General features: G+C 41.9%; 1 protein-coding gene and 1 long non-coding RNA gene across 2 annotated transcripts in view; both read left to right on the top strand.

Moving 5' to 3' along the window:
• Nucleotides 1–23,552, top strand: part of LOC145425244 (ribonuclease inhibitor-like) — a 206,948-nt gene that overhangs the window by 9,966 nt on the left and 173,430 nt on the right. The window lies entirely within an intron of this gene.
• Nucleotides 19,126–23,017, top strand: LOC145426194 (uncharacterized). The gene is made up of 3 exons (XR_013906916.1): nucleotides 19,126–19,395; nucleotides 20,176–20,325; nucleotides 22,110–23,017. It is a non-coding gene; the product is annotated as an uncharacterized LOC145426194 (long non-coding RNA).

Raw genomic sequence — 23,552 nt, 5'->3', positions numbered from 1 at the left:
ATTGCAGGTGTGTGTCCAGTTGTTGCATGAGTGGTAAGACAGTAAAAAAATTGTCAATTTTCTGTTGTAGCGGTTTCCCCTCTGTGCGACTGGCTGGTTCAGCTTTGTTGCAGGATGATGGGGAGCTGAAGTGATATGTCGTATGCCGTTACTCCCAAGGAAACACTGGAACTCCTCTCCAGTAAACTGATGACCATTGTCACTTACGAGCTGTTGTGGCGGACCTGTGCGTGCAAACGGTGACCAAAGACTATTGATCGTGCTGGCAGCTGTTGCTTGCTTTACGGGGAAGATTTCTGGCCACTTTGAGTGGGCATCAACCACAACCAGGAACATTTGGTCCATAAATGGGCCAGCATAGTCTATATGAATGCGTTGCCATGGAGCGGATGGCCACTCCCACGCGTGTACAGGTGCTGTTTGAGGCTGGCGCAGCGTCTGCTGGCAAACAATGCAGGATTTAGCCATATTCTCCATTTCACAATCAGTGCCTGGCCACCAAACATAGCTTCTAGCAAGACCTTTCATCTTAACACCCAAATGTCCATCGTGCAGTGAGTCCAGTACCTTTGTACGTAGTTTGGGTGGCAGATGACACGAGTTCCCCACATGACACATCCTTGGCAAACGGATAGTTGGTCTTTGTGGGTGGAGTACGCAGAGAACTGAGTGTCACTACAGGACGGCCAACCATTCACAGTAAGATCGTTTGACAAGATTGTGTTTTGGCTCGTTTCTCTTTTCACCTGAGCACTTGTGACAGGTAGGGGTTCCATTTGTGTAACATGAAACACAGTAGCTGGATCAGTCATTTCTTCGGTGGGTTGCATGTGTGGAAGACGTGAAAGTCCATCTGCATTTCCATGTAGCTTTGTCCCTTTGAACTCAATGGTGTAGGTGTGCGCACCCAGGAACAAAGCCCAAGCAAGCGTACGCAAGCCATGGTTGGAATACCTTTCTGAGGGTTAAAGATGGACACCAGCGGTCGGTGGTCTGTGATCAGGGTGAAGTGTCGTCCATATAAATACTGATTAAACTTCTTCACTCCCCACACTAGACTGAGTGTTTCTCTGTCTATCTGCGTATAGTTGTGCTCGGCTGCATTTAGGGACCTTGAGGCAAAGGCAAGTAGTCGTTCGGATCGATCAGGCATTTTGTGAGATAGCACGGCACCAATGCCATATGGTGAGGCATCACAGGCGAGGCGAAGTGGTAGATTGGGGTCAAAGTGTGTCAGAACCTCCTCTGATGTAATGAGCTGCTTAACTTAACTAAATTAAATGCCTCTTCATAGTTTTTTGTCCATTTCCATTTGACATTTTGTTGCAGCAGAGAGTTCAGCGGGTGCAGGACTGTTGAAAGGTTTGGTAGAAACTTGTGGTAATAATTAATTAAGCCCAAGAATGAACGTAGCTGACTCACATTTTTAGTGTCTGGTGCCTTCAGGACTGCTTCAACTTTGTCCTCGGTTTTGTGGAGCCCATGTCTGTCGATCTTGTGTCCACAATACTCAATGGCATCCTTGAAGAACTCACATTTGTTTTTGTTTGCTCTCAATCCATATTTTTCTAGCCTGGCCAGGACTGCTGTTAGGTTAGCCAGATGAGTCTCCTCATCAACACCAGTGACTATTATGTCATCCAGAAAACACTGTTCCTGGAATGCCTTGTAGGACCTGATCCATGGCACGTTGCCATACTGCTGGGACACTGGCGATACCAAATACCAGCCTGTTGTACTGATATAGGCCTTTGTGAGTGTTTATCACCACATATTTCCTGGATGTCTCTTCTACTTCCAACTGGAGATAAGCCTGGGCAAGGTCAGTTTTTGAAAAGTGTTTGCCACCTGCGACTGCTGTGAATATGTCTTCTATCCGCGGAAGTGGGTACTGATCTATGTGGAGAACTGGGTTCACTGAAACCTTAAAATCACCACAGATCTGCACTCTGTCACTTGCTTTCTTGCTTACTGACACTATTGGTGTAGCCCAATCTGACCATTCCACCTTGGTGAGTATTCCTTGCTCTTCCAAGCGCTGGAGCTCTGCTTCGACTTTGGGGCATAAAGCATAAGGTACAGGACGTGCCTTGTGAAATCTTGGTTTTGCATTGTCCTCCAGTATGATCTGTGCTTTAATATTTTTCAGGGTGCTGATTCCATCTTTGATCACCTGGGCACGGTTATTAAGTTTCTGATTCAGTCTTTCATCCACAGAATGTGCACTCGGGCCTCGTTCCAGTCTCATTGACATAAAGTTCCAGGTTGCGTTTCTTTTTCTCATATTCCACTTTCACTTTTCCCAGAGGAGTTATTCTTTCACCTGTGTATGTTTTCAGTTTCACTGAGGTGTGTTTCAGTTTCAGATTGGGGAATTTGTCTCTGTAATCTTCATATAAGATCAGTGAGAGGGCAGACCCAGTGTCCAGTTCCATCTGTAACTCAACCTCTTGTATTTTTGGTGTGAGCCATATTGCATCATTGTCTTTCTCTTGCATTGTGTACAGCTCCAGGCATGCCAAATCCTCCTGAGAATCATTTGAGTCTTTCTCAGTTACTTCATGCAGCTTTCGGTCTCTTTTGCACATTTAGTTTTTGTTTGATGCTGCGCAGCAAGTTGTATGTTTTTCCTCCCATGACACTCAGGAACACAGCAACTTTCCTCTCATCCTCTATTTTGTTAGCCAGACAATATTGTTCATCTCTCACCACATATGTTGTTCAATCCTCTTTGCCATTATCAAAAATGTCCATTTGTCCAACGCCTCCTGACATTTTCTCAGTATTTTCAAAAACATCCTTCACTTAAAAGAACTGATGTTACTCACGTCCTCTCTGCAGCGCACTAGCCAGGCGAGTGAGTTAGTATCCACACGGATGATTAGTTGTTTTTGCCGTAACCTTTTTCGTGTCTTTTGGCCACTTTCACAAGGATTTCCCCCTCCTGTCGTCCAGTGCACATTGGAGATCCGTCTTAATGCCATTTTTCGGCTAAATTATCCACACCCACTGCCGCGCTATGCATTCTGGGATATGTTGGGCCATGAAGTCTACACTGCCACAGCCTTAAAATTCAGGGAAATGAAGGACGCATTTCATGGCCGCATTTGGAGCAGCCTTTGAATTGGGACAGCCTTCGGCGCGCCGCTGTGACGTAATCGGCCTTGAAATGCGTACTTTAAGGCTGCAGACCCTGAATTGGGATACAGCCACTGACATGAGACAACCCTTCACAATAAAACAGGAAACAAGAAACAGACGCAGACTTGACACTGAACCTATACTAAACACGAGACACAACCTAAGAACTAATCCCTCACTAAGAATAACAGAAACATGGAATACCAATAAACAAAAGCATCGGGATACAAACCATAATACAAAGTAATATAAGAACTGAAAATGCTGGGTCAAAATGACCCAGAACCGTGACAAGAGCCCAGAGTTCAGTTTGGTCTTGAATTCTTTTAGTTTCTTCTCCACGTTCAACGACCGATTTACTTTTTGGTCCTTTGTGAGATGAATTTCCAAATATCTTATTTCTGATTTAACAGGAATCTTACAGTTTATCATTTATGGCAAAGAGTTCACAGTTATTAGGATTTAACGTTAATCCAGATGTCTTGGAGAGTTTTTACATTTTTCACTAGTTATTGGAGCTTGATTTGTTTTATCTTGAAGATGGCTGTTAGAAAGAGTGTGTGTGTGTGTGTGTGTGTGTGTGTGTGTGTGTGTGTGTGTGTGTGTGTGTGTGTGTGTGTGTGTGTGTGTGAGAGAGAGAGAGAGAGAGAGCGCGAGAGGTTGCGTCTTGATTTAAATCGAGTAGTTAATAGTCAGTAAGTGTCCGGCTGCTCCTGTATGCGATTAGAATGATGCCACCTTATCCCATAGTCCAGCCAATGATGCGATTCACATTCGTGTATATACGCAGCTAATCAACATGGTTGACAGGCTATGACAGCGTCCTTATGTGTTTTAGCTAGCAAAGCGGCGTGGCTGATGTGGCGTGATACATCTGCTGTTGTCAGGCCTGCAGGTATCAGGCTGTTGTTCTCCTTTATCTCATAGTGGACAGAAATTATTTTTTGCAGTGGCACAAATAATTTGTGTGGCATCAGATTTGATGCCGAACAGCTGATTGTTCTGTAAATAGTTTGAAATGTTTATTTTAAAAACGCCTTGGCTGCATTTTTAGGTGAACAGCTGCAAAAAACTTTGTTGTTTGCATAACTCACATAACTCATAACTCAAACATTACAAAATCCAAACGCTGAACTGCACCTATGCCACAGAGCTTCATTCCAACACATCAAATTAATGACGTTCCTTTCAATAAACCTTGGACACACACAATTAACAGGAGTAACATCCCCACTAATCTGCCTGTTAAACCTAGCTAACCCAGCCTAGTCTTCCGTACATACTGGCGATGGGTATTTATGCACCTCCATACCGTCAGCTGTGAGGAAGACAAACTGTCTTAAACACAAACTGCGGCGGTACTCCCAAGCCAATGGCTTCAGCCGCCTGATGCACAATAGAAAGCAAATCAGTACAACGCCTAATGCAGGTGAAACTGCTGAAACCTAACAGGGGAATAAGACTCCTGATTGAAACAGCTGTGTGAAGCCACAGGCTTACTCTAAAAGGCAACAGCGAACCATAAAACTCTCACCAATCAAACTATATATAAATAATCCAATAAAACCTACAAACTCTTCTGTTGACAAGTTGTTGTGGCTCCTCCAGCAAATGGCCGCAGCAGGCTAAACATGAGGACGCTGATGACGACAACAACAAACACATGAGATGCACTTCTGCACTATTTGCTCCTTTAATTCCACGTGTTACTGTCCACTATACAAATCAGCACATCGAACTATTAAACAAATGCACAGACTGCACAAACACAATGACTGCAACTCACAAAGCATTACACCAATTACTACACCAAACTACAACATCGGCCTATGGCATCAATTAGTGCATAAAACATACATCAAGTTACAGCCAAAAATGCATCACAATGACTCAAGCTGGGGTCAACAGGTTTCCCCTCATGCTCACCCGACCTTTCTGCTCATCAGGTGAGTGCAACCACATTTATCACCTAACATGCCCACGAGTCACGCCTCACACCCGTGCACCAATACAAGGTGTGCATTTAAACCAACCCTCTTAATCCAAAACAAAAAGGAACAACTCATATGGCTCCTACACTTGTGCTCAAGAACTCAGTCCTATATTTTACGTTATTCTGAATAAATCGTTCATGCCCTCTCTTGGGAAAGAAGCTGTTGTGGTTCCTGGTCCTAAATCTAGTCGTCCAAAAGTTCTAAACGACTTCAGGCCTGCTGCCCTCACCTCAGTCTTTGAACAAATCATCAGAAATGTGATTATGGAAGACACTGAACTTCAGCTTGATTCAATGCAGATTGCACATGAGCCCAACAGAGGAGTGGAGGACGCGCTTTTGATTCTACTTCACCTGATTGTCAAACATGTAGAGAGTAAAGGACTTCAGTTCATCGATTTCTCTGCTGCTTTCAATAACACAGCCCCAGATTTGAATCAAAAGACTTTTAGAACAGTTTGAAATCCGGACAAACCTGAGCAAGTGCAGTCATATAAATATCTTGGGGCCATTGAGTCTGTTTTATCATGAGAATGATGCAGGACAAAGTCTTATAAAAGCAGCTTTGTCCCTGCTGCCGTCACTAAACTTAATAACTAATAACTGTTTTTCTGATTTGATTCATCGCGTCTACTTTCCAAATATGTGTCTGTCAGGTTTAAATCGATGTGTGTGTTTGTGAAGGGATGACAAACGCTATTATTTTTCTGTAACGCAAATTTACGTAAAAGTAAAGTAACCTTGATATGTCAGGATGTAGATGTCCCACCCAAAAACGTCATCAGCCCTGAAACATCGGTACTGTTCCAGGCAGCATTGCTGTCCACACGTCCATCAGAGTGTTAGAGGTGGCTGTCACAGATGTTGCAGTCTGCTCTCTGTTTCCATGAAACAACCACACTTGAAATGATCATTAAAGCTACCTGTACTAAAGGAAGCTGAGAACATGGCAGACGTGGGACTGACTGTGATCAGACTGTGACGATTGTTCTTGAGCAGATCTACAGGTCAGCTGTTCCACATCATGTTTCTAGGATGGAGCCGTTTGGAATAATGCCGCCCTCTGCTGGACAGATATCGTGTTGTCCCTGAGTCCTTCTGATCCTCAGCACTTTCTATCAGGAGACAACGCACCCAGGTCCCATCTGACGTTGTTCACTTGATGTTCTGAAGCCCAGTACGGACCTTAACACGGGCTCCATGTGGACATATTAGATTAAATGTTTTTTAAGACCAGTTTCTTGAATTACATGACGGTGTGATTTTTATTTTGTGCTTTTAGTGCAGAGAGAGTCTCTGTGGAGGTTGGATGTTCTCCCCGTGTTTGTGTGGGTCCTCTCAGGGGACTCTGGCTTCCTCCCACAGTTCACACACATTCAGGTAGTGGGGTTAGGTTAACTGGTGAATAAGTGTGAGCGTGAACGGTCGTCTGTCTCCTCACCCTGTGTCTGCTGGGATCCACTCCAGCTCGTACATGCCCGTCAGGCACCATCCTCATACCTGTTCTGGTAAATCCAGTCCTGGAAGACACAGCTCACCTGGAATCTGTGTTCATGTTATAAAATGTTACATTTCATTAGAAGTTGGTTGTATTCCAGTTTTATGTTGCAGTTTTCACTTTTGAAAGGGAAGGTTAGTCCAGCTCAGTCAGATGCTGAATGCTCTCTTTCAGTACGTTGTTGTATTAAACGATGACTCAGCAGACGACACATTGTAGCCATGTTAAAAATCATGCAACAGACCCTTGGTCACGATGTCGTTGTGGGGATGTCTAAAGGCTGGGTTCCTTCTAATAACCGTAACAAGTGTTTATGGCGCTCCTTGTGATGCTGGGTCAAAGTTCAGCCTCTGAAGACCTCGACGTGTTTGAAGTTATCCACAGGCTGCGAGGTCCACTTCAAAGGTGTTCTATGTTAGATGTTGGTCAGGTTAATCAAAATGGAAACTGTTGAGTTTACACATTAACCAACATGGTCCAGCACTAAACATCATAAAGCCTTTAGTTTTTGGAGAGAGGATGCTGCCATCAAATTCAAAATGGGCTAATATTTTTCTTTAAATGTTTCATTTTCTCACTTTGTTTAAAATACTGGTTTATAGGATTTGCAAATGATTGAATTCTGTTCTTAATCATATTTAACACAGCGGATCAAACGTGGGGAAGTGGGTGTTATATTCAGATTGTGGGATACATTTAGGAAATGTAAAACTTTTGATGTTAATGTTGTTTATTTGCAGGGTTTAAAAATAAATGTGTTTATTGTTTGAAACTCATACTTGGCCTTCTACTCTTCATGGCTGCTTAACCAAGCTAACAGGGTGGACAGTCTGAGGAGCTGGGAAAGAAAAGCGTCTGAACTGCTTTAAATTTCTTGAAGACGTTTTATCCAAGAAGTTTCTTCAGTTCTGAGAGAACGGCGCGGCGGTGGGTGTGGATAATGTTGCCGAAAGAAAACGGCGGAAGAGGGGCAGCTGAAGAGTAAACTTTCAGAAGTAAGTACTGAATATTATGTCACTTATTTATGTGCAGATGTTTAATAATGAAGAACATTAAAACATTCCTGTTGGCCACATGTTGGCAAAGTTATGTGACATTAGTGATGTTTGTACTTTCAGCGTTTACTTGGTTTTAAAGCCTTTACTTTAAAATATACGCTGTTCAATAGTCGACCTTAATCCTACAGAGAATGTGATGATTTTGTGGATAATTAAAGTCAGTCATTTATCCACAAACACAACAAGCTGAAAGTCAGTGATGCTGTTTGCTGTTTGCAGTCCTGAATATCACGGCACAAGCAGGATTCACTGCACTGTTAATGTTAGCTGTGTTATATTGCTGCCTCTGTTCGGTGGTGTCGAGCCAAACGGACTTTAACGTGTGTTTGAACGAGCTGACGGTTCACTCGTTAAGCTGAAAGAAAGATGCTTTAATCACAGCAGTCACACATGTGTCCACTGCACCATCTGGGAACTCTTCTTGTTTGCACTCGTAATAACACAAACACTAAATCCTCCTTCTCTGGTGCTGTTGTGTAGCAGTGTGTACACCTGAGACTGTCACCTGTCTGTCTGTCCTGCACAGGGCTGAACTGGGACAAAAAATCGGCCCAGGCATTTTGACTAGAGACCGGCCCACCAAAAATGTGACGTCATTCAGGGGTAAAAACCGCAAAGGATTCTGGGAACTTGTGGCAAGAGGTACTAGCGCATGCAGGCTTTCAATTGAACTCAGCTACAGAGTGATAAAAAGAAACACAAAAAATAGCCGGTGTTGTGCCAAAAAGTGATTGTCTGCCAAAAAGTGATTGCTCGTATTTAAATTGCTATAAGTAACTTGTTGGGCTATAATATGTGAAACATATGTCAAATGCATCCCTCATGGATGACATAAAGTCATCTCTCCATCTCCATCTCCTGCTCTTTTATTTCTCTCTCTTGCTCCATCTCTCTCTGCTGCTCTTCTGTCTCCTCTGTCACAGACTTCTCCACTTTTGATGATAAATCAGCCTGGTGCAACATGTAAGGATTGGCACAATTTGTTAAGATTTTGAGGAGTTTGAGAAACTAACCTTAAGCATAAAATAAAATTTACTATCAGTAACTTCATAGCACCCGCCCAGCAGTATATAAACTCCGTCATGCTAGCTAGTACCAGTTATTCTAAGCGACTGTAAAAAGTCAGCACAACGAAAACAAACTACAACTAAACTTGGTTTATATCTGACACAGATAGACAGCAGGTCATAACTTCTTACCTGAAGTTCAGTTCCTCTGCCACTATGACCGGTGGCGGCCTCGGGTCTCTCCTCCTCTTGCCTCCCCTTTCCCTTATCCACCTGCTGGCCTCCACCACTTGCTGATGTTGCTAAATCTGTGGAAGCTATGCCACAGCTACCGCCAAACAATTCAGTTATTTTTACACATTTGGCAGCGTCTGCCTGAAGGGCTTGTTTCTTTTTGGCCCTAATTTTTTCTGCACCTCCTTTCCTTTTTTTGTTCTCCATTTTCTTTAGTTCATCTATAAGATTGCTAAACAAGGGGGAGGGTGCATCCGACCTCCTCGGCTGTAATTGGTCCAGCCCAGAGTCGATCATGACCAATTGGCCAATCCAACACCTTTCATTATTTATACCCTTCCAAAAAAAAAAAAAATCGATCGGCCCATAAAAGCAAAAAATCGCCAGCGGCCCACCGGGCAAATGCCCGGTATGCCCGATGGCGAGTCCAGCTATGGTCCTGCACTCTCTCTCTGTTTCTTTCTCTCTGATTGTGGAATAAAAGTATGAACATGTGTTTATAAGTCACACTTGTGTTTGAATCCTGCACCTTATCACACATTTGATTTCCATGTGTGACGACTGCAAGTGTCCAGAGTGAGGACAGACTGAGGGAGCCACTGCTGCACATCATCTGTGAGGCTTTGCAGCCCTGATGATCCACCAGGACAAACTCAGCAGTGTGTGAGGAAGAGGAGGAGGAAGAGCCAGCAGCAGCTGACAGATGGAGAGAATAGACAGACTGTTCCCTGTTTGTGAAGGACTGCTAGGAAAGTTTAACATAACTGTCTGTCCTGAATCAGTCTTATTAGGTAATGTTCAAATAATGTTGTCATTCCAGTGTTTTCAGTGTGGGAGAAAGTACTCAGGGCCTTCAAGTTACACACTATGAAAGGCAGCAACAAGTTTAATGTTCAGAAACCTAAAGTCTGTATCAGCAGCAGAATGGAGCTAAAAATAAATGTTTGTTTCAGTTCTATGAAGCTTTGAGTATTTTGGATCAGTAGCACTGCTGTGTTTGTTGCATCATATTGCTGTAATTGTTTATTTTCTTTATATATTCTGAGCTAAGTTGATCTATAGTGTTACATCATTTTCTATAAGGATGTTATGTGTTTGTAGACTTTCTGCCCAGTTTGACCCATTTAGCAGACGTCAGCCTGTTTAAGGCTCTGATGTCTATTCTGTATGACTTAAAGCAGTTATGACATGGTCTGATTTTCTCACCCAATAAAGGAATATTTCATTTATCAGTCTACTCTTCATTCTATCAGACACAGTTATCACAGCTCGTACATTTGCTTTTTACACATATATGTAAGCACTGAGCCACATTTAGTAATGCCAACATATTAAAATAACAATATTTCTCTCTTATATATGATACATCTATATACACACTGTCACAGATACTTGAGTGTCTTTGAGTGAAGATTTAAGGTGATAGGAAATATAAATAACTGCAACTTGAATCTTTGACACAGAGTTCATGCTTCAGAGTTCAGATGTTCAGAGTTCATGGACCGTTGAGGCTGCGAACTTTAAGGCTGCAGACCCTGAATTGGGATACAGCCATCGACTGTGGAAACCTTGCAAGTGGATCGTAAAGGTTGTTACAGAGTCTTTCATGTCTAAATTTGCCGTTAATAATTATATAATTGTAGGAATCATCTAGTTTGCTTACACTGATTACGTTGGCACTTTGTTAGCGCTACAACAACGGTCAGACCCCCGAGGTATCTAAACTTTAGTAAGAATGTGCACTTTTGACACCTCTGGTTAGCATTTAGTGGTCAGTTTCAAACGTATTTGATTTTTGCTTGTTATGAACAAATTCACTTCACTACTTTTCACGATCTGTAACATCAATGCACATTGTTCCATTTACTGCATATTGCACTTTATTCATATCTCTCATTCCACCTGCAAAAACATTGTAAAGGTCGTCACAGAGAGTTTTATATATGTATAAATACTAATATTCTCTATTTATTCTGTTTTATTGCCCAGATGTTAGTTAGCCTTTGTTCAATTGTCTTTTATATGTCAATAGATACGTATGTCACAAATAAAAGTTTCTTGTAAATTATGTTTTTGTAAAGAATTTTCTCCCAAATCTCTTACATGCTAACTGTAACGTGTTATTTCTGCTAAAACCTGAACTTAAATGTGTATATGGTGTTTATCTGTTTTTCTCTCTGTTTTAGATGCAAATATCAAATTGGAGTTCTGCCTCCAGGCCAGAATTGCAGGAATGCACCACGTGTTGGCTGTTTCACTGCCCTCTGTGCCCCACTTTCAGCCCTGCTGTCAGGGCAAAGATTGAGCAGCATATAAATGGACACATTCAAAGTGCTTTGCCTTTCAAAGGTATGTTGGTATTAAATATACCTCATAGTTAAAGTCATAAATATGCACTTCTTTTCAGCACCTCTGCAGGTCTTTGTTGACTTAAAAGTTATTTTTCACATTGTACAGTTCAGTTCATTCATCAGCGAGAGAAAAAAGTGTTTTCATTAAATATTTTTCCTGTTCACCACATTTCCTGACAGCTCTTGTGATCCACACCATTTTGCTTTCATTATTGAGGACGGCTTGGATATTTTTGTTAATATGTACAATCTGATTGTTAGATAAACTGACTGCATTCTATACAACTACATTTAAATTACATGTTTTTTCTTTTTTTCTCTCTTACAGACAAAATGATGTGCCGGTGCACTTTCACTGCCCTTCTGTAACATGACAGTCATACAGCGTGGGGATATGGCAAGGCAATTATTGTCATGTCAGCATTCAGGACTGCTCCCCACTGAACTCTCCGTGGAGCCTCGTCTCCCTCTCCATGTCTCGTCTCCAGCATCTAAACCATTTCCTGAATCTTGGGTAGAACATTCATGTGCTCCACCCTCTGTGCTAAATGAAACTGGGGCTTGTGGAAAGTCCATGAAAATGAAACGTCCTCACTGTGGTCTTAGTCTTCTTACAAAAAAACTTCAAGGCTCACATGATGAGGAGGCATTCAAACAGGTCAATAGATGTTTGCCTGGCCTGTCATCCACAGTGTTTTTGTGTAGAGGGACTTCTTCCTCTTTGTTTTTCAGTTTGCAGAGGACATGGAGCTCTTTTTAAAAGCATGTGCTGACGAGCAGAGACTACAGGTCAAAGCGATGTTTGACATTTAATGGACAGATGAAGGCACTGGCTGTTTGTTTGTGTTTTTTATCTGTTGTTTGTTTTTCAGTGTACAGAATTCCAGTTAAACTTATTATAAAATGCTGTTCACTTGTTTCCATACTTATAGTAAAAAATTTAAGTGTAAATGCAACAGCATTGTTTATACTTGTAACTTCAGAGTAAAAAGCTTATTGTTGATATTAACATTAATGTATTATCCTGTAATCAATAATATTTTTATGCATTTTACGCATTAACCCTCTGATCTCTATCCTGGCCATTTGGGGCCACTTCACTTCTCCTTGTTTGACTGCTACACTGCAGTGGACCAAAAGAATGACGCAGGTTTGATCTTAAGGCTCTAATAGTTGTGTGTGTTGTGCATGACATTGCAACGCAAACATGTATTTGCAAGATAGACTGGAATAAATTATGATGCATCAAATATTACACAGGCTGCAGTGAATTGTTGTTGATACAGGTTATTGAGCTTTGAGTTTCCCAGTCAAACGTAGCTTTGACACACATGCTAACACTCTTACTCTTGTACATTTCATAACAAGACACCAAAGCCAAAATATTAGCTCTCAAAAAAAATTCAAAGCTGCAGCTGCAGCACACACAGCAACAAACACTGTTAGTAAATGTGTCCTGGAGTTTCTGCAGGTGCAGAAAGTGCTGCTGCTGTAAGTCAGCCTAACAGCTTCCAGATCACTGATATTTCTGGAAAGATGGCAAGAAGGGCATCACTGCTCATTTCTACAATCTCCCAGATCTTGGAATACAAGCCCCTGTCCCATGAAAACCACTTCACAGTAGTAGGAGTCCACTAAAACCTACAAATGAAGAGTGATCCTGGAAGAAATAGGGCGCACACTAGTGACCTCAACAGTTGCAAGACAGCCTTGTCCCCGATGCTTATATGAAAAAAAATATGAAGATTTATGAAACCATTAGGACTTTATTACTGTTTTATCTGAAAAGCTACTGGTAATATTTAACCTAACTGGGATTTAAAGTGTAAAAAACAGAATGTAGATAAAATTTTGGTTTTGATGAAAAGGAGTGGAGCTTGTGAGCCACAATGTAAGCAGTGTTGCTTTGCTGACATGCACTCGATGCTGGCAGTACAAGCATTGTAGTGGTTCTTATATTTTTGTAAACTAACTGTATAATATATTGAGCCATTCAACAGTACACAAATGTTTGTAGGCTCCTTTTTGTATGCAACCTGCATGTCTTTCTGAATTAATTGTTTGTTTATATCATGTTTTTCAGGAAAAAGAAGAAGTTAAAGTCAAGTGGAAGCCCTGCTCAACATGGTATGTAGTAACAACTTTGTTGGACGGGAACAGACATTCATACTGTTGATAAATAGTTATCACCTCAATTTGAATTCATGTATTTGGACTAAACTAAATTGGGAGCTGTTAGCTGTCAAGCTGCTCCTCTGTGAGGAGCTTGATAGCTGTCCACCTCCAAAGTTCATTATGAGTTTTGGAGGTGGACATGGTCAAGACTTTTAAGAGTTGGCATAAGACTTCACTTCTTTATAGAGCTTATAGTTGGGGCTGGTTCAGGTCAGCCCTTAGTTATGCTGTCATAGCACCAGACTGCTGGGGGTTAGTGTCTACTCGTGTCATTGTATATATCCAGGAATATGTGCCTGAGGATAGTTGTCATGAAATCAATATTAAATCAAAGGATTCCTTAATGACCACAGCTGGCATGAGTTCTCCAAAGCTGCCTGCTGTCTCAGGATCTGTCTCCAAAAAGAACCAGGGAGCGCTAACATGTTATGTTCTAGACTGATGAAGAAAATGCACATTAAACATAGTATAAACTCACTATGTTAAGTAATGTGAAGAGGATGCCTTTAGCTCCTATTGGGTTGGTTCCTTGATCAGTGCAATACAGAATCATTCATCTGGTTTGATGTAATGTCCTTCAAACACGTCAAAATGAGGCTCTGTAGTCTGTGTGGCCTCCACATGCCTGTATGACCTCACTACAACACCTGGGCATGCTCCTGATGAAGTGGCAGATGGTCTCCTGATGGATCTCCTCCCAGACTCCAGGACTAGAGCATCTGCCAACTCAGGCAGCAGAAGGTTCTCCACGGCGTCTCCAGACTCTGTCACACGTGCTCAGTGTGAACCTGCTTTCATCTGTGAAGAGCACAGGGCGCCAGTGGCAAAGTTGCCAAGCTTGGTGTTCTCTGGCAAATGCCAAACATCCTGCACGGTGTTGGGCTGTAAGCACAACCCCCACCTGTGGACGTCGAGCCCTCATACCACCCTCATGGAGTCAGTATCTGACCGTTTGAGCAGACGTGCATATTTGTGGCCTGCTGGAGGTCATTTTGCACAGCTCTGGCCTTTCTTTCCTACCCCACAGTACCTTTCCTTATCTTTTGTTTCCTACTCTTTTACTTAGTCTTTGATCACGGTTGTCTTTCTAGATAATTAATGTCATTTGTTCTGGGGTGAGTCACTGGCTCGGGTGCATTCTGGGACTGTCAGTTCACCAGTGTGCTGGCATGCTTCTTAACAAACACACCACTACAGCAAACATCTCAGTTGTACTTGTTGATTTCTTCAACAAAACACTGAACAAAACATGTCCTTGTGAGTGTGCTGCCTGGTGCTTTTACATTTTGTGGTAATTTGAGCAGCCCAGAAAGCATCCCATGAATTCAATTATGTTATTGTATCTGAACATGTACACGGGTCATTAAATTAGATGGGAAAGAATGATTCAGGGTAAACAACTGCACCAAGGGAATTACATTTTTCTTCTCAACATGTAAAATGTCTGTTGATAAGCAATTTCTAAAACAGACATTATAAAAATCACATTAAACAGATGTGATTAACTTTTTATTCTAGCAAACATAACATCAATGATGACACAATCAGTCTTCATCAGAAGTGCTCAAATCACTCTCATCGTCTGAAACGTCCTCCTCCTCCTCCGAGTCCATTTCCAGGAGTGGTTGGTGGCTGAGGATTCTCTTGTACACGTCCTTTACTTTGAGCGTTTCAGCTTTCAGTTCACTTTGTTTTTAAACCAGGCTATGGAGTCCTTTCTGTGCATCCTCCGACATGCCAACAAGGGAGGCTGTAAAAACAACAAAACTATTAAATATAAGTAAAACAAACAAACAAACAAACAAACCTCACCTCATAAACACAAGGAGTTAGGATCATGTAATTAAACTTTTTTTAAGGGAGAAGGCAGTGTTAGCTAGCAACCCAAATATAGGTAAAAGATCCAGTAAGACTTTAGCATCTGCTATTATTTTCAATCAATTCATCACCAAATGTATAAATAAATAAAAGATGTGCTTACAGTCTGAGGAGATTGTCCCCAACACCACAGATCGCATTTGCAACACTGTCCAGTGATGCTGCATCTCCCTGCAAAGGATCATCTCCTCCTCTCTCAGGCGCCTCACAGCCATCACCTTCTCAAAGACCTTTCTCTTTGTCTGGAGGTCAGCAGCAGCTGCAGTTTAACAACATCAGATGGGAAAACATAGCAGCATATTATGATTCAAGAACAAAACATTCAACTGCTGCTCAGATACTGGGAGTTTGTTTAAAAAGGATATTTAGAAATCAAGAGCTTACGTTCACTTGTGCTCTGCCAGGGCCAAACGTCGCTCTGCATGAGGGCATCACTGGATACGATTTGCTTTGTTGCTTGTTTCCTTGTTGTAGTCGTCAACAGCAGCCGCCAAGCGTTTCTTCTCATCTAAGATGACCTTGTGAATTCTGTGTCACCTCTTGTTGCTATCTGTAAATAATCATAAAAAGGAACACCTTCACATAATGCATATATTTACATTTTAATCTACACTCATCAATTCGTTTGCTAGAACAAATCACATCCAGCTTAAACAAACCTGGATCTGATTTTATTCTGTTTACAAAGTAGCTGTACAAGCTGTACAAACTGAGCATCAAACGGTCCGTTTCAAAGAAACTGTGACACCATTTTGTCTGTAAAGACTTTGTGTTCGCACTCTGATGATGACGACAAGCTGCTCTACTCGTGCCTGCAACGCTCCAAGGCTGCCATCAGTTTGATCCATTTCTAAGTGAGAGGAATATTAATCAGAACACAGGATGAGTAACAGTCACCAAACTACAGTGGACTCTGTAATCACTGACTTGATGATATTCATTATAAGACATCTGGAGCCTTCATGTGCTGCATTATCATGAGATAACAAGTATGTTGGTGTTCAGCTTTATAAAACCAACTAGTACGACATCACTTCAACCCAGGTCCAATCCAATTTGATCAAACGCAACAACTCTGCCATCAATTCTGCTTTTACAAGCTTATTTTTCATTGTTTGTTGACACTGTCAGAAAGATCTTAACTCTAAGTTCTTTAATGAGGCCATGGTGGGTCCTGTTGTTATAAACGAGTGCATTATATTGAGACTCACCTTCAGCCCATTGCTGCAGTGTGTCGTCATCCACACCCAGCTCATTTCTGCTCGCATTCAGGCTCTCCACTTGTTCTCTAAAGATCCTTATGATCTAAGAATACATTAATAAATGTCATTCATATGGACATTTTTAGAGTACTGGTGTTTCCCCCCCCCATTACCACACAAATTAAAATGGGTGTTGAAAAAATGACCTTTAGATATCTCTGGCTCAAAGTGCGGCCCAGTTGTTCCACTTTCCTTTTGTTCCAGCCCAAAGCCAGGAGGCTCAGCATGTCTGTTCGCCCTGCATTTCAGTTAGTATACAAATAAGAATGAATGAGCAGGAGACTGAGTGGAATCTCACACACAGACACACACCTGCTTTAGACATGTACTTCGTTGTGATGGCCGCCCTAGACAGGAAACTGTTTACTTGTTCCACCTCTTCTCCAACTGTAGAACCGTCCCCATCCTGAAACGCACCTCCCCATTTGATCTATAGAAAGGAGGTCACAATACATGACTGCTGAATTCATTCAACCTTATAACAAAATGTCTTAAACGTATCCAAGACTACAAGCTGCAGTATACCTCGCACATCCAAGTGTGAGCTACTCAAAATGAAGTACACATTAAGATAAAGTCAAGTAAATAGTATTACGACAACACCAAGAGAAAAACAAAATAAATATCCACCCATCCAAATATGTATCCACACACACACACGTATGAGTATATGGTTATGGCGTTAACGTCATTTTAACAAGATTAACGCTGACAGCACTGATATATATGTGTATCTTACATCATTTGTGTCTCTCTGGATGTATTTCACAAACTCAGCAACTTCCTCATCTTTCTCAATGAAGACACCTTCAAAGTTCCCCTGCTCTGAAGTGCTGAACGAACACGGTGACAGTTGTTTGAAAAGAAACATCAAAATACAATTTTTGTACAAATCCATATTTGATTTATGTACACAATGCATAACGTACCTTGCATTTGATTGAAAGCGATAAAGCTTGCAGTTTCCATCAACTGAGACGGCGAGCATGTCTGGAGTGCAGGCAGGGCAGCTAAAGCATGGCTCCTTGCACATCCTGTCCACCTCACACTTTACAGCACTCCACTCCAAGAAACTTTTGCTGAAGGCATCAGCTGATATTCGGCCAGTCTTTTAAGTAGAGGACAAACAACAGAATATTCAAGGACAGTCATCATAAACATTGATTTGCACAATTTCCTTAAACTTGACAAATTTAGAAACTCACCCTTCCAAAATGGGCTGTTCGTTCATCCAGCACTTTGACAAAGGCCTTAAGTGACATCCCTGGTGCAGCTTCTTAATGTCATAGAAAGACTGAAAGACATCCATTGAAAACAGGGTGCAGAAATTTAAGGTGCCAGGCCAATATCCACCACTCAGGATGTCCTTAACTGAGGGGGACCACATTAGGTCACAGCTGGTGCAGCTCACCACTGGCAGTGCAAGGTTATAATGGCCTTTAGGAAGGATAAGGAGAAATCCAGTCATGGCTCAACAAAGACATTCATTTGTTTCATGTTGTGAAGATTTCATGTTGTTTTCAAAATCAAAAATCATCAAAAACCCTGAGGACTGAAAAAAGAAAAAAAAAATGGTAGGTTGTCTATGTGTGAGAGACGTTGGCATTATACCCGATATTTTTAAAAAATGCAATGTGTGGATTTCTTTTACAGACAACATCTGCCATGTTGTGGACCGCTCAGAGTCTCCCCCTCCAGCACTGCTAATCCAGACCCCACCGACTCCTCCCCCCTCTCCAGGATGCTCACAGGACTCTGCAGGATCACACCCGTCTGAGGAAACGGAACTCAACATTAAACTCGCAACCTTCCACCTGCTGTCGATGGCACTGAATGAGTATGTGCAGGAGATATGTTATGGATGCCAATCCGGTCACCCCAGCCAGTTACAACACAGTTGCCTGTTTGAGCTGCCTGTGTTTTTCTTCGAGACCTACTATGATGAGGTGATGGAAAAGCTCCGGACGCCCCGATTCATCCCGGCCATCCGTCTGTTTGTATGCTCATACAGTGTCAGTGAGGCTAAAGCACAAATCATCAGCACTGCAGAGCGTCTTCTGTGTGAACTGAGATCAGTGCCGCACATTGTTTGCACCACTGATGAGAATGTCGGATACCTGCTAAATACCAATCATCACACCCGCAGTGTTAACCCTTGTATGGTGTTCGGGTCTGTGAGACCCGTTTTCAGTTTTTCTCAAAAGAAAAATTAAACAATTAATTATTTTTTCAAACTGAAATTCATTGGCTTTGGCTTATTTTCTGTGAAGAACATAAATCCGGACTAATTTTCAATGACCTCATACTGTACCTCCCCCCACGCATTTACATTACATACAAGGTGTTGGGGTCCACTGGACCCAGGTCTAATAAAAGTATTGAAAGTGTAGGTCCTGTGTTCCCACACTCTGTCTTCCTCCTTTCTGGTGCTGCTGACAGTGCCGTAGCTCCGCAAACGCACATAACGCACACTGCGTAGGGCACCAAATGGCCGGTAGGGCACCAAAAAAATCAGGGTCGTTAAAAAAAAAAGTAAACCATATTAATACTATAAATATCATATGCATTAATATGGTTAAACAATACAAAAGCAACATAAAACAATTTTCCCGAGAAAAGGGGTGAATCTGCTTTGTGCCCTGTCTCCAGTCTCCTCCTGGTGCCCCCCCACTCCCAGTGGTCTGTTCTATAATTGGTAAACACCTGTTTGAACATGGCCTCGAAACGGCAACAGGAGTCGGGAGCGGAGAAAAGAAAGAAGAAGAGGAAGCGTGATGAAACTCAGGCGTCGCTTGCCGGTAAGGCAATGTTTAAATAATAATAATAAAAAAAGTTCATTATTGTAGCCCTTGCTTGCACGCTCATGTCCGTCAACTCTGTGATAGCTCCTGTTAGCAGTGTTCATACTGTGTTAACAAATGTTGCAAATGATTGATGTTGGGTAGTTTGATTACGTTGTGGATATGAATATAGAATGGACTACTAAAAGCAACTCATCATGGTCACTCAATTGACGGTTTTCAGATAACGTTAGCAATCGTGACTCACGATTGCTAACGTTATCGTGATTCGTGAGACTAGCATTTCCCTCCTCAGGTTGCTAGCTGGCTAACGTCATGCATGCTACTGATTAACCTTAACTTTGGGATAGGTCAGTGATGCAGTCAAGTATTATTATCAGATTAGACAAGATTACTTTGTATGTTGCTGCATTTCAGGATATCTATAAAGACGCATATCTTATTTATGCCATTGACGTCTGAACACATAAATAGTTCTCGTCTTTCTTTAGGTTCATAGATCAAGGGCGACATCTGTTGGTGAAACTGTAATATGAAACCTATATCTTCCAGTAATATAGATTTCCTACTTGCGCATTCATATCAAATTATGTACAGCATGTTTATATTGCCATTTGCCATTATGAAAATCTATACATGTAAAATATAGTTAGTAATTTTTAAATGTACCAGTGACTTACTTAATTTATTAGTCTTATAATGCAATCTTTCGTAGGCCTACTGTAGATTCAAAATTGTATTTCTGTAAAATCCCTGAATATTTTCTCTTGTATGCAGGGTCAATGCTTAAATATGTTCAAGGAGGATCTCAAGGACAGGATGAACCATCCAGTAGTAGTGCCATCCCTGGACATCAACCACCAGCCATTGTAGACCCTGCAACAATCCCTAGCCAAGAAGAACAAGAACCATCAACCACCAGTTCAGGTACAGTTCCATACACAAGTACCACTGAGAGTCCTGTCACTGAGAGACTATCAGAAAGTGACACTGTGGAGACATGTGTGCCCCCTTCAACCGATCCTGCTCTTTGGCCAGCTCACATTGTAGATGCTGATCGTGTTGAAATTGTGCGGAGAGGTCCTTTTAATGTCAGCTCTGATTTTAATTTTCCAAAGGGGCCTGATGGAAGAGCATTTCACACTAGCCTTAAGTTCAAAATTCTTCCCAATGGAGAAAAAGTTCACCGGAGCTGGTTAGTGTACTCACCGCAGAACAATGCTGTGTTCTGCTTTGCATGTAAGCTTTTCAGTGTGAAGGATATAAAGCTGAGTACAGAGGGCTTCAGTGACTGGTCGAACATCAACATCCGTTTGAGGGGTCATGAGTGTAGCCAAGACCACATACAGTGCATGCTTAAGTGGAGAGAACTGGACACACGGCTAAAGAAAAGCATGGCAATAGATCAACAGGAGTTGACCTTACTAGAGGCAGAAAGGAAAAAGTGGCGAGAGATTCTCAAACGATTACTCTCAATAACTCTCTCACTGGCTTCCAGAAATTTGTCTTTTAGGGGCTCTTCTGACTGTCTTTATGAGCCGGACAATGGCAACTTCTTGAAGGAAGTAGAGCTTATGGCAACATATGACCTTGTAATGGCAAATCACTTGGCCAACATAAAAGATGAAGGTTCCCACACACATTACCTCAGCCCTGAGACACAGAACGAACTAATTCAGATTATCTCTTCAGAAACATTCCGCGCCATTGTGAAGCAAATCCAGTTGGCAAAATACTTCTCCATCATTCTTGACTGTACTCCAGATGTGAGTCACACTGAACAAATGTCAGTCATAGTACGCATTGTTTGTTTCCAAGCACAACCAGATATTAAAGAATACTTTCTTGGCTATATAAATGTGGAGCAAACAACTGGCCTTAACCTGTCCAATGTTGTCCTTGACAAGTTGAAGGAGCTTGGCATTCCATTTGAAAACTGTCGAGGACAGGCCTATGACAATGGGGCCAACATGAAGGGGAAGAAGCAAGGTGTTCAGGCCAGACTGCTACAATTAAACCCGAGAGCATTGTTTGTGCCTTGTGGAGCTCACACGATGAATCTGGTCATAGCTGATGCTGCCAAGTCCTCTCCAGATGCAACTGGCTACTTTGGGTATTTGCAGAAGTTGTTCAATTTCTTTTCCAGTGCCACCCAGCAATGGGCCATTTTAACAAAACATGTGAAATTGACACTTAAATCTTGGAGTGACGTTAGATGGGAAAGCAGGCTTCAAAGTGTAACTGCTGTCCGGAGTCAGACAAAAGAAGTGAGGGATGCTCTCCTGGAGGCCAGAGAAGCTGTAAGTGATGCAGTCGCAAAGGTGGAGGCTCAAGTGCTTGCTGAGGAAGTAGCCTCATTTCGATTTTTGATTTGCTCCATCGTGTGGTGTGAACTTCTTACAATCACAAACCAGGTGAACAAGTTACTACAGTCCAGCTCCATGCAGCTCGATGTTGCTGTCAGGCTCATTGACACTGCCAAAAGTAACCTCTCTAAATACAGACAGTCTGGGTTTGATGAGGCTGTGTCAGCTGCCAAAGAACTCTGTGAGGCCCTGAACATAGAACCACAGTTGAAGGAGAAAAGGCTCAGGAGCACAAAAAGGCAGTTTGCATATGAAGCTGTTGATGAGCCCCTCCATGATGCCCTTAAAAAGCTTGAGGTCACATTTTTCAATTGTGTTGTGGACTCTGCTTTAATCTCCCTACAGGAGAGGTTTGAGACCATGAATCAAGTGAAGGAGAAATATGGAGTGCTGCTTGATTTCAGCAAAGTGAATGGGATGTCCAAGGAGGATTTAAAAAAACACTGCACTGAAGTACAGAAGACACTGACAGATAAGGGAGTAGCTGACATTGATGGACCTGAGATGATGCAGGAAATCATCAACCTTCCTCAGCTGCCACCACAGACGTCTGCTTTGGAAATGCTGTCATTTTTACATGACAATCAGCTTCAAGAGGTATATCCCAATCTGTGGATTGCTCTGCGTATTGCACTGACCCTGCCTGTCACAGTTGCCTCTGCTGAGCGAAGCTTTTCAAAGCTCAAACTCATTAAAACGTACCTGCGTTCATTAATGGGGCAGGAACGTTTAAGTGGTCTGGCTGTTATCAGCATCAATGGTGACGTGGCTCAGAAGCTATCATATGATGACCTTATAGCTGATTTTGCAACCAGAAAATGCAGGCGTGTGCCTCTCTAGGCCCTAGAGAGGCACACCACGCCTGCATTTTCTGGTTGTCAGAGTATGCCCTAGAGTCTAGGGCATACTCTGACAACGAATTGTAAAAATGTTTAACATAGTTACTTAAGGAATGTGGCTTTTGTGTTCAAATTCTTATTTTTCTTATTTAAGTTTCTTATTTAAATTCTATTGTGTAACTATTTGTAAATATATTAATAATAATACTATTATATTATATATATTATTTTTTTATAAAAAAAATTACACATTATTGCCAGGCTCTTTGTTCTTGTTCCAATGTTCAATTTTTGTTTCAGTATTTATTTGTAACAGTATTTTTAACCTCCTTTAACCTTATTTATTTGTTTAACTGTCATGTTTGTTGTTATTTAATTAAACAAATTCCACTGAGAAATTCAAAAGTATTAATGTTTTTTGTTTTTTTTTCAGTGGCGGGGGGGGGGGGGGGGGGGGGGGGCACCATAAAGCCTTTGTGCTTAGGGCACCCAAATGGCTAGCAACGGCCCTGGCTGCTGATAGTGTTTTCTTCCCCTCCTGCTCGAGCACAAAGTTGCAACATTGTTGAAAATTCAACTATCAACACCGTCTGCCCTTACATTCCCACACATTTTACCCTCTTTCTTGAGGGATCCAAATTTTATTTTCTCATACCCTGTCCCACCTGCAAATTAGGGGCATAATACTATAAATAAGACTTTGCCAGTGTGGTTCTTTATCACAGCTGATCAAGATGGCAAAAGATTATCTGCTGCGAGGGCCATCCAATTGATTTTGGAAGAGAGAGGGGCTTCGGATGATGATGTTGACAAAGAGGCTTCAGAATATTTCACATTTCTGAAAATTCAGAGTCTGACAGTGACTTTGAAGAAGAGGATGAGGTTGAGCACCATTTAGTAACAAAACGAAGACGAGTACCCCATCTGCAGCCAGCTCCAGGACCAGAAC

This window comes from Astatotilapia calliptera, chromosome 3, assembly GCF_964374335.1.
Source record: "Astatotilapia calliptera chromosome 3, fAstCal68.1, whole genome shotgun sequence".
Lineage (NCBI taxonomy): Eukaryota > Metazoa > Chordata > Actinopteri > Cichliformes > Cichlidae > Astatotilapia > Astatotilapia calliptera.
Note: the sequence above shows the minus strand (reverse complement) of the source record. Positions and strands in the feature narration are given on the sequence as shown.